The following is a 19,910-nucleotide window of genomic DNA, read 5'->3' on the forward strand; positions in this document are numbered from 1 at the left end:
CATCACCTCTGTAGATCTTATTTATTCATCGGTCTTGAAGTGTTATATTACCTTTTCCTACAGAGTAAACTCAGGCTGGTGTGTGTATGTCTGAACAGAAGAGGCAATGCTCATTTCTAGGCAGGCAAGTTTAACCCAGAAGTTAAACCCCTATTGATTTGGACGGAGTTAACTTTCACCAAAGGATTCTTGGGTTTGTTTAGGATGCATTGATCAGTGATAATAAAGCAAAGTGCTCTCGGAGCAAAATCGCCTTCCCTTCCAGTAACCCGCAGAAGCTGAACTGTGGGGATGGAGTGGTTGACACGTCTGAATGACTTGCCAGAAAAGGGGCGCATGCCCTGGCTCCCGATCCCCCTACCAGCGCTTTGGAGAAAGGTGTTCTGTTCTTGAGACTTTGTCATCCAAGAAGGATATTACTGAGTTGGGGGGCAGATCCAGATGAGTGCCCAGCAAAGCTGATGAAGGGGCTGGAAGACAAATCCTGGATGGCCAGCCTCAAAGACAGCTGAGTATGTTTAGCTTACAGAAAAGAAGATTAAGTATTGGGTGGTTGGAGGGGAGAGGATGAAAGTATATTCAAATATTAAAGACAACCTTAGAGATAAGTCCGTAACACGTATTAGGCTGGCTTTCCCCAACCCCTTTGTGGAAAACTCCTCAGCGCTTACAAGTTCTCTCATCCAAGCACCAAACCAACATGCTTGGCTTTATCACGGCTCCTGCAGCAGGTGTTACCACTGCCTGGTCTGTGTGGAAGAGTGGAGAAGGCTGGAACTAAGATGGCGCTCAGTACCCCACCAGGAGCTCTCTTCCTCAGGGTGAAACGACGCACCAATTTGCAGTAGGACTAACTTTTGGGCTATGGGCACCTGAGACAGCTTGAGAAACAGCCCCAGGCACTGCCAGCCACAAAATGTTTACTGTGGGAAGCATGGAAAGGAGGTGTTTCCTGACCCCAAAACTGCAAAGCAGAGAAGGGGCACAAGTCCCAACAGTCTGAATGCTTGACCCACAATTTTCACTGTGTACAGGGAGCTTTTTCACAATCGTCCCATCTTCTGCTAAAAAACTGAGCCTAGTTTTGCTTTTAAGCAGGAGGACATCTTGGTGGGCCCAGGAAGGAGTTACCAGGAACATCATCCAGCCTCCCCTTGTGCAATGGCATCAAGAACTGTCTCAACCACTGATCTATAGTTCATCTTCCTTATTCTACTTTGTTCACCTGGAAGTGATCTCTGGCTCACCCAGTTATAAAAAAAGGATCTCCAGAAGAAGATGAACAATCACACACTTTGTCCCTGGCCTAAAGGCAGGCTAAGAATGGATGGTTTTCAACAAAAAGGGGGACGTTCAATCAAAGAAACCATATGGAGATTTTCCAGCTGCGAAGACAGGCCATGGTGAATATCGGACTGGCTCCATTTCTGAGAGGAAAGTCTCTCAAGACTCTCAGTGGGTCCCACCCATGGGAGGTGGGTGCCTCTTAGGCAGTGAGGCGCCCTCAAGTTGCCCCCCCCTTCTGAGCTTCATGGGAGCTCTCCATGGTACCGAATGCCGGCCCAGCCTAGGATCAGCCCCACGGAGAGCCCCTAGACTATAAGTCCAGGCAGCTCGCACCTGTTCAGGTGCCTCCACCTCAGCTGCAGTATGGCAGAGTGGCAAAGCATTTCCATCTTCCTCATAGGGAGTTTGGCTTCTCTGGGCTGGCCGTTTGATTTTTCCCTGAAATAGCTCTGCTTTGCATCACTGTAACACCAACAGTCCTCCAGGGCGCCGTGTCCTCCAGGGGTCAGCAGCACACAGCCATAGGGCAGCCCTGCCAAGATGCTCTGGCCCAGAAGATAAGTCCCAGCAGACCCCCCCATCTCCCAGCCTTGGGGAAGGCTCAGGCTACAAACAAGGAGTTGGGATCCGAAAGGTGGAGGGCTAGCCACTTTCTGGGCTTGCCAGCCTATCTAAGGCATCAGCTCCCTGCTGAGCCAACATCCTCCTTATTGGCCTAAGTGGGATATACATGTTGTATATACATATAAAGGCATGACCTAAATACCATCAAGCGCATTTTTATTTTAGCGAAAGATTCCAATCAGTGAAAGCAAAGCGTACGGGTGGGTAGTTCCCATCATAAAAAGCAACAAGGACACTCTAAATTTCAATCAATGTATTTTCCAATATTTGATTTCATCTCGCTTTACTATAATAAGGTTAGTTTCATCACAGCCAAAACATTCTAATCCTAAAAAACCATTCAAGCCGCAGAAGTGGTGGGGGTGCAGGGGCGATTTCCTTTTTCCAAAGTGAAGCAATTGGGGGGGGGGGCGGGGGGGGAGGGCTACTGCCATGAAGAGATGAATAACCAACTCCAAATCCTTCTGTTCTATTTAAATTTTAAATTTTTATTTAATTATTTAAAGACTTGAGTAAACTCATCTTTAAAAGCTTTTTATGGAATGATTTCACCCCAATTTCATTTTTCTAGCAATCCCTTAAAGCAAAATACAACAATTAAAGAAAGGAAGGGAGACAGAGGTGGTGATTATTGGATGGAATAGGAAATGGGGTTGTCAAGGTTACCTCTGAGGATCACAAGGCATCCCTGAATGGGTGGATAGGGGAGCATGTACAGAGACACTGAGATCCACACAGGGTCTAGGCAACACCAGGTTTGCTGACCAGTTGTTCCAATGTGTATTCCTGCGATAGGATGTCTATTAAAGAACAGAGAAGGCTGTCAAACCTTCAGTTCATTGAGGCAAGGAGAATGTATGTCTGTTTTTCCAGGGCTGAAGTGCAAGTCCGGAAGGGGCCCTTCCACATCCTCCTCATGTTCTCTGGAGTTATTCAGGCTTCCGGTTCTGGGATTACAACCAACAACACTTCTTGCCTGGGACACAGAATCCCCGTGAACCTCTGGCTTCAGGCCAGGGGAAATGCAATTCTGCTCTTGCAGCCCCCAGAGGGAATAAAGGACCCAGTCAGTCCCACACTGCAGGGTTGTTGTTGATTCCTGGGTGATATTTCTGGGCAAAGACAATTGGTAAGAGGCTTGGAATGGCCACTGTCTCTCTTGAATCCTAAAGAACTGCCATGGAGTGGTCTTGGGGGCCCTCCTTTGACTCCTGGGGAGGGGCAGCTGTGGCTCCCCCGGGAGCTGCATGGTGGTGCCACCAGGTTAATGCAAACTGGTCCATCCTGAGACACACTCCTCTGTTGGAGACGTCTGCAGTGTCATTTCAGAGGATACAGCTGCGCATACAATCTGCAGGTGTTAATTTATATGAATAGATGCAAATGAAGAGGCCATGTCTAGAATTCAAAGAGGCATGTGGGGCATTTCACCACCATGGGACATCTGGGTCGAGGTGGGGTCTTGCTGCCCACTCCGTCTGCCACTCTGGTGCCGCTGAGCATGTTTGGCAACCGTGGACTGTTGGCTAATGCCGTTAGTGCTTTTGTGGTTGCTGTCACTGTGCTTGTGACTTTTCATAGGATCCTCATCGCCATGTCACCTTTTCCTGCAAGGACTTTGAGGCAGGCCACATCCTCCGATTTAATCCTTACATCAGCTCTGTAGCAAAGTTACTCTGTGAGTTTCATGGCCAACTGGGACCATAATTAATTACGCCTCATTTGTCTTTGGGGTTTTAGAGACACATACGTAGACAGTGTCCAGCCCTCCAGATTGCTGGCCTCCGACTCCCATTGTCCTGGTCAGCAGAGCCAACAAAGGAGGACTCAGTCCCTTCCCACCTTCCTGTTGGTTCCAAAACTCAAGACTGTTCTTTGAATGCAGTTCCTTTATGGAAACTCAAGAGATAACGGAACAGTTTGCACTCTAAAGAGCCTCCTACCAAAGCTGGAAAGAGAAGCCCCTGCTTATGTGCAGAGTTGAATCCAGACTGGCTCCCTGGTCCCTCCCTTTCCAGCAAAGCGTCTAACGCTCAAGGTGGCTCTTGCTGCTGGAGAGCAAGACGGCCCGAAGGATGCAGCCCTTCCCACAGCGCATCTGGTGCAGAATCCAACGACAAATCCGCTAAACGGTCTGCAGTGAGTGAGTGGCAGGCCCACTATCTACAGATGATGAGATTTGTAGTCCACTCCATCAGGAAAGCTCTGAGTTGTCTTCTGTTAGGGAGCATCCATGGCCACCCAGTTATCCAGAGCTGTGCCGGCACAGTTTACAAGGTGGCTCCAGCCCATGGTACCTCCTCTTTCCAAGAAAAGCCACCTGCAAAAAAATATCATGGACTGCAATGCGATAGATGCCTTCCTTAGAGTAAGCCCATTGAACACAACGGGCATACTTCGGAATAGCACAAAGGAGGTGAGATGCAGGGACAGTGTTTGTCTGTGTCTCCTGCCCCAAACCACTGACTAAGTCCTTGTCATTTCTTCACCCCCCCAGCCCCCCGAAAACTTTGCTCCTTCATTCTAAATATGCAGAGACCTGCTTTGGTTACATGGTAGGAAGGCAGGACGTTTTGCTTGGACCTTTGATCTGTGATATCATGCCATAGCCCACCTTTCAAATCCATTCCCAGGATGGCTTGCAAAACACATTCAAAGATACAATTAAAAAAATAAAATAAAAACGCCGTGGGCAAAAAGCTGCAGGAGCTAAAATCTAAGCAGTGGCGCAAAGGAGGCCTGCTCACTGGCATAAAAAGAGCTTAGATTAAAGGGCCTGGGAAATTTGAACAGTCTTTGGCTCGCATCTGCCTGCCATCCATGCAGGTTTGAGAGGAGCCGCCGGAGGAGGGCATTCCCAAGCTGGCACCTTCTGTGTGGCATCGCATTGTGCCTGCCCCAAAAATGCTTTTCTGCAGGCCTTTGTTTGGAACAAAACAAGGCCAGAGCGGCGATCAAGGAAAGGAGCAATCAGCAGGGTTCTCCAGTGATGGAAATTTCTGCTGCAGCTCTGCATGGGGAAGGATTGATTTCTTGGCTTGTTTGTTAAAAGCATGTTTTCCCCCCACTGTGCAGCCAAAAAGACTCACAGGATAGCTCACGGGCCACCCTGGAAAACAAGGCAGCCCGTCTGCGCAAAGGTGTAAATCGAAGTGATCCAGCACAAAAAGAAAAGCAGGTGGGGAGGGTAGAGGAGTGCAGGTATTGTGCTGCACTGAGTGATGATTCCAACAGGAGAGAAGAGACTGCAGGGATCCCCTCCGGTGTCTCTCTTGACAGAGCAGCTCCATTGGCTGCTCTTCTACCTAGTTTTTCCCATTAGAGCTGGCTGTGGGAAGGATGCCATCCTTTTCAGAACTGGTGCCCAGCCAAGCTTTTCTCCTCTCCTCCCTCCTCATTCTCTTTTCCTCTCATGTCATGACTCTTAGCGGATGACTCTGTGGAAAGGGACCTCACAGGGTTGTTGTTGTGGGGATAAGATGGAGAGCAGCAGGAGGAGAATGAGGTAAGCCACCTTGAATTCTTTAAAAGAAAAAGGTAGGCTATACATCAAATCAACCAATATAACAGCAAAGGAAAATGTTGTTTTCCTCTGTCCTCTTTGGAGGATGCCTTTCCTCATTTCATGTGTAAAGTGGCCCAGATGGATCACTAATGCCCCCTCCCTGCCCCCTCAACTCAGCACAGGGAGCCTTCGAAACTCCCTGTGTCAAAAAGGACATACAGTTTATTGAATGCAATGATGAAACCTGTTTGCAAATGATAAACGAGCCAAAGAAACGTGCATTTCTGTCCATGGGCCTCTTAGGTTGCCTGAGTGAGCAGCACATCAGTCCCTCTCCCCAAGCTGGGGGCAAAAGGCAGACTCATTGAAATTGCCCTCCCCCTCCGTTTCAGAGGCTGTCAGTGCATGCAAGGTGCTGCCCTCTTCCAGGGGGCAAACTTGCTTCAGCAAGGCCCCCGGGTGCATGCCTCCAGAAATCCCAAAGTCCATTTGGGAACGTAGTTGATTGACTTTATTATGCTGTAATTCTAATGCCTATCATTCAGAAATGGATAATAGAACGTGTTTAAAGTTTAGAATGTGTCCAGCACATACAGCGGTATCAGTTTGCTTGAATGCGTCAACTGATCAAAGTCAGTGCAGTTTGCATTGTGATCTGGCTGCTTTTGCTAGTAAATAATGCTAGAGGAATGTCTGTCTGTCTATATCTCCAAGTAGTGTTGCAAGGCAATTTCGTTCAAGGGCATGGAGCAACACAGCTGAACATGTGCGTGTGGCCTTTTATGACCCTCTTCCCCTCCTTGGGGTCTTCTCGGGGTGAGCTTCTAGCCGTGAATGAGCTAAAAATGTCCCAGCCACCACGCCGCTGCCTTTCGCCTTCAGCCTTCCCAGTGGAAAAGCGCCCATTATTTGCCATGAGCCGAATTCTTGCTCCATCCATCTTGCATTTGCTTTCGCAGGGAGCTCAAAGGGACACGGCGAGGCAGTTGTATCAAATTCTCATCTGCGTTTCCCTTTGGTGAAACAAGTTCCTTCATTCTGCCATGCTCATTCCCCGGGCGAGGAGAATGGCTTTCTTCTCGTGGTACCTTTCATTCTCCGAAATGTGATCTGTCAGTCAGAACATAATGCTCTGATCCTTGCTGTAGCAGAAATGTAGAAAAGAGGGAAAGGTGAAAAATAACAGCTCTAATTTCACACGGGCTGCAGCTCACCTAACCTAATATTTCTGTGTAACAGGCATGAGTTCAGAACCACACTGCTTTGTTGGCCTGTTAGAGGAGCGTTTAGAAGCACTGAGCAGCTATTGTGACAGCTCTGTTTCCCTTTCTTCCGCTTGTTCTTTCTTTCTTGTTTTATTTAATTTCCTTTCAATTCACCACTCCACCCATGACAATTCCTCTCCTGGAATTGGGAGGTTTTGAAAGTAAGGCAGCCAGGTCTCCAAATATCAATGCAGATTAGATACTCACAAACTATCCCCATTCTGCAAAATGTCTTCAGCACCTTGAAAGTCCTGCTTGCTTGCTAGTTGAGAAGTCGCGTCTGACCCATCGCGACCCCATGGACAACACTCCTCCAGGCCTTCCTGCCCTCCACCATCCCCCGGAGTCCCCCTAAGCTCACACCGACTGCCCCAGTGACTTCATCCAGCTGCCTCATCCTCTGCCGCCCCCATGGCCCTCCCCGCTCTGAGAATGTGTTCAGCACCATGGATAGTGCCTCTGAGTATCTGGCTGGACTCAAGGAGTTGTCCATGTTACCGAACAAAAGAGCCCTCTTCCAGAAGATCCAAGAAACCAAAAGGAAATTCAGGAATGCTGAAAGACAAACAGGGAAGCATGCCATTGGAATAGAATAAAATAAAGAAAAAGTGGAATGAATCTATGGAAGAACTATGCAGAAGTGTTGAAAAGGTGACTGCTTCAAAGTGAAATCCTATAAGGAAAGACCTACAAAATCAGAAAATGAAGTGAAAGCTACTCTGAAGGCACTTGGAAAGAATCCAGCACCCAAAAAAGAAAGGAAAATGATAGGAGTATTCCAAGCTGCAAGGACTGAATCAGTCAAAATCCTAACAAAATATATGGAAAACAAAACAATGGCCCATGGAGTGGAAACTTTTAAAATACATTCCAATCCCCAAGAAAGGAGAAGCGAAAAAGTGCAGGACCATTGCACCAATCTCCAACACAGGAGAAATGATGCTCAAGGTGTTGCAACAATGGATTTTAACCCCCATGAACAGAGAAATACCCGTTGTTCAAGCTGGATTCCAAAAGGGGAGCGACACTCAAGAGCATATGGCAAAAATACGTTGGCTACTGGAGTGCGGCTGAGTTTCAGAAGATCAGTCTATGCTTTACTTATGGTTTCCTACAGGCAAAGGCATCAGACAAGGGTCCATTTTATCTCCCCATCTGTTCAAACGGTACAATAACATGTCTCAAGGAAAGCTGGATCAGAATCAGAGGAAGGAGGCTGAAGATACCTCAGTAATTTGGGATACGTAGATGATACCGTATTATTGGCAGAAAGCAGCTTTGAGTTGAAACGACTCCTGCAGAAAGTGAAAGAAGAGAGCACAAAAGCAGGGCTGCAGCTGAATTTAGGAAAACAAACATCTCGATGACATAAGAATTACACAGCTTTGATGGCAAGTCGAAGGCAGAAGTGGGAAAGGAAGACCAATATTGATTCCCGTATCTGTTGACTAGATAATGATTTAGTAATACATGATGGTTGCTATTACTATAGCAATGTGGTTGTCAGCAGCCTATTATGTGACTGATATGAGACAGTGACCCCCCCCCACCAAAAATTGTTTATGCAGACAAAGCAGCAGCAGATCGTCAGAGCAGGGCAGTGGCGGGTGGGGGAGAAGATGGAATATTTGTTTCACGCAGAGAGTTGGACTGGCACTTGGGAGATCTTGGTTCTTGTCATTCATGAAGCTCACTGAGTCAAGCCACTCCCTGAGTTTCTGCCTAACCTGCCTTGCCAGGGTGTTGTGAAGGCAGAAGGTGGAGGATTATGTAAGCAGTCCCTTGTGAGAGAAAAAAAATGTGGAATAGAAATAGAGGCTGGATGGTGTAGTGGTTAAGAGCATGGGACTGGGACTCACGATGATCTGGGTTCTAGTCCCCGCTCAGCCATGGAGCCAACTGGGTGACTTTGGGCCAGTCACAGACTCTCAGCCCAACCTACCTCACAGGGTTGTTGTTGTGAGGATAAGATGGAGGAAGAGATGTAAGCTGCCTTGAGCCCTTTGTAGGAAAAAGGCAGGATATAAATCAATCAATCAATCAATCAATCAATCATGTGGTAGCCAGGGTGAGCCCTGGAGCTCAGTCATCACAGCAAGAGCTCCACGCCAGGGTTGAAAAAGAGCTAGAGGATACTCGCAGACCTGCAATAACACGTTGCAGCCTAGACTCCTCCTTTCCAAGATGCCAGTGAGGCTCCCCCTCGTGATACTCCATGCCCTTCCCCTCCCTCCCATTTTCCACGGCCCCCAATGCAGCAGCCAGGGTTCCATGGCCAATGGGCTCTTTGGCTGGGCTTCCCCGCTTGTCTGTGTTTCCGCACAAGCTCGACCCCCCCAAAGGTGTTTATAACCCCCCACCTGAGCACAATCAGGGGCGCTATTAAACCAATACTGGTCTGATCCTAGTTTTCAGATCCTGGTTGGTGGGTTTTCTGAACCCTACATAAACCATCCACCTATTCTTATGGAAGCTGCAAAAGTTTTGTCCTGCAGGAAAATGCAACACATGTTCAGAGGCACTCTTTTTTTATTTGAAGTGTATGCCTTTCGTTGCTGAATCTTGGGATTCTAGATTAAACAAACAAACAGAACTGACAAGCCTTAAGATCTGCCCACTCCAACCTACACCCAGAATCCCTAGAATTCTGCCCAGTATTTCTATTATACGAAAGGGGATAGTCCAGATTTCCCCCTTCGGCTATTACAAATCCCCAAACCGCATGCTGTGGATCTGGAACTTTTGAGCTTGGCTACCACTAGACAAGTATACCGTTTGCTGTTTTCCCAAAAACAAACAAACCCTCCGGCAGTAAAAGCTTCTGATTTATTCAATTTCTCGATCATCAAGAATCCATTTACGCAGTGGAGGATAGCTTTCAAACATCCACACCTTGATCTCGAAGTAATTTACACTTAACTGTTCTTTCTGGCAAGCTGCCCCATAATCTTATAATAAATATCTCAGCCCACTTGTGTTTTGGAAAGCATTAAAGTGCCATTTGCCTACAGAAACATGGACAGCCAAGGACCCTTCAAAGAAGGCAAGCCTGCAGCTCTTTCGTGAGTCCATCTGCATCTAAATTCAAAGGTGAATGGAAGCAGCTGTGTTTTACTCCTCTCTAGGCATGGGAGTACGCCATACAAACATCTGCAAAATCCAACACTGTGTGTCATTTTTCAAACTATCTCTTCATAGAATCATAGGATAGTAAAGCTGGAAGGGGCCATGAAGGCCATCTAGTCCAACCCCTGATGTTGCAGGACACCAAGTCACACCCTCCCACTCAGGGAGCTGTCCAGTGTCACCTTGAATGTCACTTGTGTGGGAGAGCCCACCGCCTCCCCAGGCAGCTGGTCCCACTGTCCTTTTGCTCTGACTGCGAGGAAGCTTTCCTGATGTCCAGCCTGAATCTGGGTTGTCGCAACTTGAATGGATTCTTCTGTGTCCTGCACTCTGGCATCTGCCAGAAGAGATCTTGACCTTCCTCTTTGTGGCAGCCTTTGGGGTCCTTCTAGAGGGATCTCATGTCCCCCCTCAGTCTTCTCTTTCAAGGCTGAACATGCCCAGTTCTCCCAGTCTCTCCTCACAGGGCAGACTTTCCAAACCCTGGGTCATTTTTGTTGCCCTCCTCTGGCCCCTTTCTTCACCCACAGTCTGTCAGAATTTGTCATAGTAAACATCACCTCTAAATAAGAATGAATGTACTATGGGAAATGGGTGCAACAGGGTGCTTATGAATTTTCATGCAAATTTTAAAAAATGAAAAGGCTCAATTTCTAACACAAACTGAATTTATTACTAGAGGAATTCTCACATTCCAGGTGAAGGATGGCGCAACACGGGAACACTCATTCTGTTTATAGATTTTCAACAAAACTACGATCCAGTGGCCAGAAGCAGGATGTATCTGGTAAAGCTGCCCAACGTTGGAGCTGAGAACTGTCTACCTCGGATGCAATTTGTGTGAATTGGGGCTGACTTCTTGGATTGGCTGTAGCACTGTAGCTTCAAAAACATCCAAAGCAAAAGCCGGACAAAAAGATGAAAGAGAAGGGAGTTCAGCTACTCAGCGTGGATGGAACAGTGATAACAGATAACAATGAAAAGGCAGACGTGCGCCACACCTTCTTAGGCTCATTCTTCTCCCGAAAGCAGAACCATAACCCTCTTGATGAAGGTGCAGCCCAAGCTGAAGTGGGAGGAAGGCAGCCCAAGACTGACAAGCGAATGGTCAGGGATCTTCTAATTAGGCTAAATTAGTTCAACTCCCCAGGGCCCAATGAACTTCCTCCCAGAGTCATAAAAGAGCTAGCGGAAGAACTCTCAGCACCACTATCTATCATCTTTGAGAATTCACGGAAGACAGGAGAAGTGCCAGATGACTGGAGAAGGACTAATGTTGTCCCCGTCTACAAGAGAGGAAGAAAAAGAGGAACCTGGGAACTATAGATCAGGCAGGATGACATCAATCCCTGGAAATTTCTAGATCAAATTATAAAGCGAACCATTTGCAAGCACCTTATTTATTTATTTATTTATTTATTTATTTATTTATTTATTTATTTATTTATTTGGAAAACTTATGTGCATCGAAGACAATGCAGTATCAATATGGATTTTTCAAGAACAAATCCTGCCAGAATAATCTAAGAATGTCTTCACTGTAGAATCATTCAAAATTTGGGCTGGACCCAGTGGCCTTCTGGTCTCTTCCAGACTCGACTATGCTATGATTGTGTGATTCCGTGATTCAAAATGAGAACTCTGGAGGCATCTTCTTCTATGTCACAGTCCTCATTGGTCCACCTTGAATTTTAGGCCTATTCATTTCAGATTTATGCAATCTGAATTTAGATTTGTTTCACGTGGTGCACAAATTTGCAGACGATAAGCCCCCATTTTGCACAAAGCTCCCTACTTTTTGTTCGTTAGTTTGCAAAGATTATGCAAATTCCAGCCCCTTCCAAGAACAGAGATCCATCATGCACCAGTTGGACTTGTGGCACACTGAGGCCGCTCTCAGGCAGGGTCCAAAGAAAGGAAGCCATGCGTGCAATGTGAAAGCATCACTTGGCTCTTCCGCTCCCCCTTTGCTGGGCTCTTCACACAACTTTATTCGAGACAAACCAAACGGAAGACTGGAAAAATGGAATCAAAAGGGAGGCATTAATCCACACTTCTCTTGGCTCGGTCCTCCTTTGGAGAGAATCGGCCTCATCTGGGACTCCGAAGAAGAAAGCGCTGCACTGAGTCAGCAACCCTCTCCAGAAGAGAGGAAAGCAAAAACACACCATCCTGAGACAGTGCTAAACTTGGCACACCACCTTTTTCCTCCATGGTGGGGGGACAGCTTCAGCTCCCACTCTTGCTTATTTTCTGCTTATTACGTAAGTGCTTAAGGACCCTCCAGAGATGTCAAAGACCTTCAGCAAAGGCAAGGAGACAGCAAGGAAAGACAACTGCCCGAAAGAACCATCTTCCATCCTGCTTTCACAAAAAAGGGGGTTTGGCACAGCGACGGACACCCACCCACTGTATTTACTGTCTGCTCTGCAAGCAGGACGCACAAACATTGACACAAAGGTGCATTCTCTGGCTGAGTTCTCCGTTGAAGCGTTTATTTCTGCCGTGTGTCTTCCGTCGCTTCACAGAAAGGCAGGGGGAAGCAAGGGGGATTATGGCTCCTGGCAAGTTCTAGGCGCAATGTTCCCATTTGATTTGCATGATTCCCTCGTTTGTGCAAATTGAGCAGTGAGCTGCAGAATGAATACTGAGTCAGGGCTCAGAGAATGCGACATGGCCTGCGTTCCCAGATGTGGGTGGCGATGGGAAGCGGAGATGCCATGGCCGGCTGGTCCCTGGGTGTTCTGCTTGCCAAGCAAACAAGGAGGAGCCCTGAGTGGATAGAGGAGGAGATTCACGAGCAGCAGGGGAGATGGTGGGGAGAGTCACTGGCCAACAGCACCCCCTGTGGAGGTCTTGTCCGAGCTCCCCAAAAGTCTTGGGGCCACAGGCTCTGCCTGCACGAGCCCAGTCAACAGCAGTGCTGGGCGCCAAGTTGCACTCCCCACAGGCTCCCTCAGGCAGCGTTGCTTTGACGCACTGTGAGAAATTAATATGGCGGCTCCTGAAAGGGCGGCCATTTAAACTTCCCACAGTACCTCGGACCAATGGGGATGGTGGGAGATTTGAACAGCAGCTTGGAGACCCAGAGGCCCGGTGTGTGGGCAGCACCCATGCGCTTGACCAAAGCATGGAGCTCCTGGTGGTAGGTTTGTCGATGAGCTGAGCGCCACTCTGAGCTGCAAGGAACTGTCCATGGTCCTGATCCAAGGGCCTCCTTTTTTTCAGCACCACGGATAGCACCTTTGATGTTTGGAGTGCATGTCAGAGATCAGTCAGGCCCCTTACCTGAGTGCCACCGGTCTCCAGTGGAAGACGGCATCACCTCCCAGGGTCCTCCCAGCCAGAGGACCCTGAAGCTGGCTATGCTTGCCCTGAGGAGCTTGGGCAAGGCCTCCCCGAGAGGCCCTCTCCGTTGGTGAGTCTGCTTTCTCACCAGCGGCTCCCCCACCTCTCATTTACTCTCCTGTTCGCTTGGTGGGTGGGAAAAGAGCCAGAAAGCAAGGAGGCTGTGGCTGCTCCTGAGTTGCTGCCCCAGCACCACGGCTGTCCAGGCAGCCTGGAGAAGGCAGTGCGACTCCTGGACAGGTGCCCCACCGAGCTGCCTCTTGCCCCCATCTCTGACGAGGCTGCCGGCTGCTTCGCCAAAGGATTCTCCTTGCAGTTTCCCTTCTGGTGAAGGGGCCCACCCACCTGATGTCCCAGGAGTCAAGGCAGGCTGGGCTTGGCCCAAGCATATTCTTATAAGCACTGGGCTGACCTGCTTAACTCCAGGCAACTCTTTGACTTCTTGCAGCTACTTCGACTCCTGGTCCTTGGAAGGGCACACAGTCCCCAAATGGCAATGCACCTTGTCTGAGTCTCTTGTCCCAGAGAATACCTTCCTGAGGCAGAGAGCGGACTGCTGAGCGCCTTCCTCTCCTTCAGGTGGCTGCATTTCTGTCCAGCACAACTCTTGAATGGAGGGGAAGGCCGGCCGGGGCTGGCCCGAGGAGCATTCTCCCTGTCGTCCCGCCCGCATGCCTCTCCGGATCACTGTTGAAACCACCTTAATGCAAATGGCTGCAGGGACAGGAGTGAAGGATGCTTGAAGGAAGATGTCAATCCAGATCAAGACGGATGGAGGAGCGAGGAGGGGGCGGGTAGGCAGGAGGGGCCCTGTTGGGGGAAGGGGAAAGTTTGCCAAGGCAGCAATTTCTCTCTCTGTCTTTTCCCCCCAGAGGAGAAGAGTCTTTTGTCTCTCTGAATATGCAGCGCGTCCCCCCTGCAAGGCCTCAATCCCTTCTGACAGCTGCGTCTGAGGTCAGGGGAAAATCATAGCCTCCCTTCCGCAGGTGTCGTGGGAAGGAGGAGGCGATGGGGCAGGCAATGAAATGTACCCACATGGAAATCCGCCAGTGGCAGAGCAGAGGAAGGAGCTGTCTAGGCTATGTGGAAGGGAGGTGCGCGCGCGTGTGTGTGTGTGGGGGGGGGCGATTTCGACCTGCTGCCGCAGGTGCAGAGGCAGGGCAGGTGGGCGACTCAGAAAACAATGAAGACCCTCATCCATTTTGGTGCAGGGGACCTCTCCATGGTGCTGGATGCCATCTCCAGAATAGACAGAAAGCTCTGAAAGCTAAAACTATAGCTGGAATGGATGAGCATTCCCGTCCGTGCCGGGATCACAGCCTCTCCTGTGGCAGATGGGTTCACCTTTCAGTGATTTATTTATTTAAGGTTTTTGTATGCCGTTCCAATTACTAAAAAAGTCTCTGGGTGGCTTACAGAGAGCGAACCAAAAAGAACCCATAACAATGACAATACACATCTTTTTTTAAAAAAGTACATTGCATTTAAAATACTAATAAAAACAAGGATGAAACCAGTTAATTATTAAAATACTGGGAAAATGCCTGGTGCCAAAAGGAATAGATTGATGGGGCCAGGCGAAGCTCCCCAGGGAGAGAGTTCCATAGTCGGGGTGCCACCTCCGAAAGGCCCTTCTCCGAGTAACGACCCTCCTGGTTTCCTTCCAAGAGGGTTCCCAGAGAAGGGCCTCTAACTTCGATCGCAAGGGACGGGCCGGCACACAGGAGAAGGCGCTCCTTCAGGTATCCAGAGCCCAAGCCATTCAGGGCCTTGTAGGTTATTGTCAACACCTTAAATTTATTTTTATTTTATTTATTTTTCAATTTATATCCTGCCTTTTTCCTACAAAGGGCTCAAGGCAGCTTACATCATTCTCCTCCTCCATCTTATCCCCACAACAACAACCCTGTGAGGAAGGTTGGGCTGAGCGTCTGTGACTGGCCCAGAGTCACCCAGTGGGCTCCATGGCTGAGCAGGGACTTGAACCCAGATCCTCTGAGTCCCAGTCCCACCCTCTTAACCACTACGCCACACTGTTTCTCGGACTTCAATTGGCAGCCAGTGTAAGCCATATAGGACCGGCTTGATACGGGAATACGTATCTGCTGGCAGCTCTGTTCTGGACCCATTGAAGTGTCCGGGAGGTCTTCAATGGCGACGGAGTCATGCATAGGTTGCTTTCCTCTGTGCCAGACGCAAACACTCATGCACAGCAGCTTAGTGTGACAGGTTGCAGCTATGCCAACAGTAAAATCCCCCAAATGCCAGGGGCAGCGTGGGTGGGAAATTTGGGGTGGGCTACTACAATGGCATTGCCACCACAGGGTGACCAGAAGTGTGCGCATGGGGGAAATGAGACCCAAAGCTGCAACAGACATGCTCGCAAGCAGCATCTGGCCTTCTGGTGTTCCACAGAAGCACCCAGAGCTGATCATTACAGTCCGTGTCACCCCAGATTCAGCAAGGTGACAAGGGCAGGTTGGCTTTTCCTGATGTGCAGGTTGTACCTATTTTTGTTGCTGTTGTCATGTGCCGCCAAGTTGTCTGCAACTGCTGGAAAGCCCGGGCATGAAGGCCCCCCAGAATGTCCAATCCTGAGGACCCTGCTCAGCTCCTCTAAATTCGAGTCTCCTTCCCAGAAGGAATCCATCTATCTCCTCGCTGGTTTTCCTTTCCTTCTGCTGCTTCTGATTTTCCCTGGAAGGATTCTCTTCTCCAGGGAGTCTTGACTTCTCAGGGTGTGCCCAGACTCGGACAACCTCGGTTTCATCATTTTTGCGTCCAGGGAAAGCTCTGGCTGGACTTGATCCAGGACCCACACCTTTGTCTGTCAGTGGGGATGTCCACAAAGCTCTCCCCAGCACCAGTGTTTCCAATGCGCCCGTTGTTTCCTTCGTCTCCAGTGAAACACCCCTATACTGGAAGATCTTTTCTAGTTCCTTCATCGCTCCTTTTCCAGCCTCAAACTTCTTCGAAGGACTTGACTGCAGTCTCTATTTTTCCAAACCTTTACGACTTTTCCAACGTGAGCCAACACTTCTAGTGAAATTGCTAGTGAGGCATCTCTGGGCGGTGCGAAGCCTGGACTGTCAGGCACCCTTCGTTCAGTCCCTGAGGCACAGCCGGGGTTCAAGATGCCATTTCCGCAGGCTGGATGCATGCACGGACAGGAAGGGGAGAGTCGGCTTCGCAGCCTGCCATTTGGAGAGGAGCGGCAGGTTGGCTCTGGAATCCCTTAAGTGCAGCTGTGCTCTTTTCTCCCCACCCTCAGGGGACTGGCTGCCCTGTTTTAGAAGCTTGCTCGTCTTCCATAGACTCACTGCTTGTGCATTTCCCTCTGAAGGAAAAGGAATGTCGCCCAGCTTCCCATGGGCCAATGGGATGACTGGAGACCCGGGGCTATGTGTGCAGGTCTCCAGGGTGGGGGGACTCCAGGGCTGTGGGCCCACCCCTTTTTGCTTGGGGGCAGATGAGCAGGTGAGGGGCAGCCCCACACAGGGAAACGGGGGGGACAGATGCCCCCTTGGGGAGCTCTGGGGTGCACTCTGTCTAGGGCCATCTAGCTACCCTCCCTAGGTTCCAAAGTCATCCAACTTGGACAACTGTTTAAGGTTTCCTCGTACGTAGCAAAGCGGTTTTTTTCCAGCCCACGTAAAGCAAAGTCCTTCGACTAGCAGCAGATAATGGGCAAAAAGAGCCACAGGCAAAATCAGGTCAGGTCTCTGGAGTCCAGCAAGCTTCAGAGCGCGAAGTCTCCTCTCCGGCATCGAAGGGGTCCCATTTGGCTTCGCACACCTGTGCAGGGGGCACCTCTTGTTGCCGAGACCCGTGGCCAGACTGCGGTTGTGGAGGAGCTTGTGATGCAGTGCCTTCTATTTTTATTTTTATAATAACCATTCCCTGCATGCTGACTCAAACATGCCAGTGGGGAAGCTAAACTCGACTGCTTCTCCCTAACATGTGTGCAGAAACTTGACAGCCTGTTCCTTTTGTATGGAAAAGCAAGACTGTATTTTGGATTCTTTCAGAGGTACGACGCAAGGAAGTGGCTTTTATGGCAAGATGACTCCCCGGTCCCTCCTGCTCAGGGCTGCTTCCTGAGCCCGTTCCTCACACCCCCAAATCTGTTGGATGGAACACCTATCCTCGGCTATGCTGGATGGGGAGAATGGGAGCGGCAGTCCAACACATTTAGAGAAGGGAGAAGGGGGGCAATCACATCTTTTAGGGGAGACAGATTTAAAAGGAAAAAAGGAGAACTCACAGAGCCTCCTTTAGTGAGAAACGGTAGCCCAGCTTTTCCCAGTGCTCATAATTTGAGCGACAGATGTACATATGCTAGTCAATCAAGCATGGCTTCAGCTGTCGCTCACGCCGTTCCCTCGCCACAATTCTCGTGCTCCTAGAGCGCAAACCTGCCTGCCTTTTTCTCTGTCTTTCCAATGTGTGGATTGCGGAGAACTTGCCCCCTGTTACAGGCTGGTATCTCTTCAGAGGCACACGCCAAAGACGTAAGAGTGACCATCAAACTCTGGACTGAATCGCTGCACTGCCACGGGTGAAAATGCTCGCTCGCTGTAGCGATCTGGGCTGATGGGGTGGTTGATAACAGTCCACAAAACACCCAGTGAAACACCCGAACACATCTGCCATACCAAAATTTACAAAGCATGTTAAAACCAGCTGAAATGTTCTGGTGCAGAGCATTGCCTGTCCCTGATGGTCCTTCCTGGGCCAGATCATTCCAGAGTTGGGGAGTCACCACCGAGAAGCCCCTGCCCATGGCTGCCCCAAGGAAGTGCTTCAGTTTTGACCATAATTACAGGTAGATTGCAGGTCGTTCATCAAGTATTGAGGTCCTAGACTATGGGAAGCAGGGGAGCTGACCAAGCGGTGGCACACAGAGGCGTGACATCACAAATCTTCACCATTCAGGACCGTCCGCAGCCACACTCCCTCTGTCTAGGGCCAGTACAAAAAAATTTGTTTGTTTGTCTATTTGCTTGCTTGCTTACTTTGCTTAAAAGCCACCTGTTTGCTCACAGCCAACTAGCTCTCTGACCCACGAGCAAGGAAGCAAGCAGGCAGCCATAGTGTGAGCAACAGGGCCAATGTCAAGGGGCTTTGCCAAAGATGCATGTCTGCAAGGCTATTCCTCCTGGCTGGCCCCCCGCCAAGGGGCCGCACGCTGCAAGGCCCAGCCCAGCCCTTCCCTTCTTGCCCTTCAGCATCAACGCCCCGAACAGTCTCTTTGTGGTGGAGGTCTTTATTGGTGCTTTGCAAGTGCAGGAGAAAGCAACTGCAGAAGCCCTCTAGTGAGTTGGAAATCTAGCCTCTGATCATGTCATGAGAGTCGCTGAACCCAATCTGGCGACTTCTCCCCCAAAGCCTCCCCTTTCAGTGACTCTCCGGGCTTCCTGCTCAGAGGGCCAGCCAGCGAGACCCACACAAGCCCTCTGGCTGGGCAGCTCCTCTCTCCTGATGCCTCATCACCTGGCCAGGGACTGGCTCCCAACTCTTCCAAAGCATTCCTGCTCACCTGGTGGGCCTGGGAAATGGGGCTGTGACCCTGGGGTGCTTTGAAGGCCTGCATCTCTTCCTGATTTCCCAAAACTCCCATCTCTGCTTTCTCAGTGGCCCCCTCCTGCCCCCGCCCCGTCATCTTCCTCAGAATCCCAGTCTTGCTGCACCCTCCACGGAGGTGGCTCCCGGAAGATGCCTCACCCGAGGGCAGTCCAGGACCTGCAGCTGCTGCAGGCCCTGTAACTCTCTCCACAAACCCCAGTCTGGAGAGAAAGCAGCACACTTGGCCTCTTCCAAATCAGGTTCACTGAGGTGAGAGAAAAAGTTGCCTTGGCTTTCACCCTTTGCCTCCTTTCTGCTCTCCTTGTCTCTTCTTTTTGCTCTATATTAAGGAAAGAGATTCATGATTCATACCGCAGAGTAGATGCTGAGCGCTGAAAACCACCGGCTTGATTAAAAAGTCATGAAGCTCCGTGTCCCCTCGGCAGGGGTGCGCTCAGGGTGAGCGGAGGGCGGCTCCAGGCGATGCCCCCTGCTGAAACCGGGCCTTGCCACTTGCCCCTTTGCCAGCGCAAGATGCGGAGGGTGGCCCTCAAGGGGGATGCTTTAAAATGCAGCTGCGGAAATGCGCCTTTGCCCTGACCCTCCTGGGGGAGATTTTGCTGAGCAGGCTCCTGAAACTGCAGCTCCGGCCAAGCTGCCCGGGAAAGCTCTCCGTGGCCCAAGCATTGGTCACCCAGACGTGGCCTAGGACGGGGAAGGCAGGGAAGAGTCTGGCCATGGACAAGTCTGTGTGGCCAGTGACGAGAGGGTTGGGCTGCGACTCAGGAAATCCAGGTTCTAGTCCTCACTGAGCCCTGAAGCTTGTTGGGTGCCTTTGGGCCCGTCGCTGCCTCTCAGCCTAACCTACCTCACAGGGTTGTTGTGTGGAAATAAGTAAGGAGGAGGAGGACCACCTATGCTGTTTTGGCTCCCTCACGAGAAGAAAAAAGGAGACTTATGAAAGCAAACACTACCCTTGATGACTTTTAATCTTTCTTTTCAAAAAGTGTCCCCCAATATTGTAAGGTAAGCTGTGAAAGGGTGTTGTGGTACTAACCGAAGTTGCAGCCGCAGTAAATCCCATCTGCAGAGCACTGCTCCTCTTGAGTGCTGTTTGCACGCCCCTCGTTTCGGGAAACCAGCCCTGCAAGGTGGGCCAGCAATTGGGATTCAGAGCCGGCAGCGTTCCC

Source organism: Varanus komodoensis, unplaced genomic scaffold (genome assembly GCF_004798865.1).
Source record: "Varanus komodoensis strain SLA01 unplaced genomic scaffold, ASM479886v1 scaffold36, whole genome shotgun sequence".
NCBI lineage: Eukaryota > Metazoa > Chordata > Lepidosauria > Squamata > Varanidae > Varanus > Varanus komodoensis.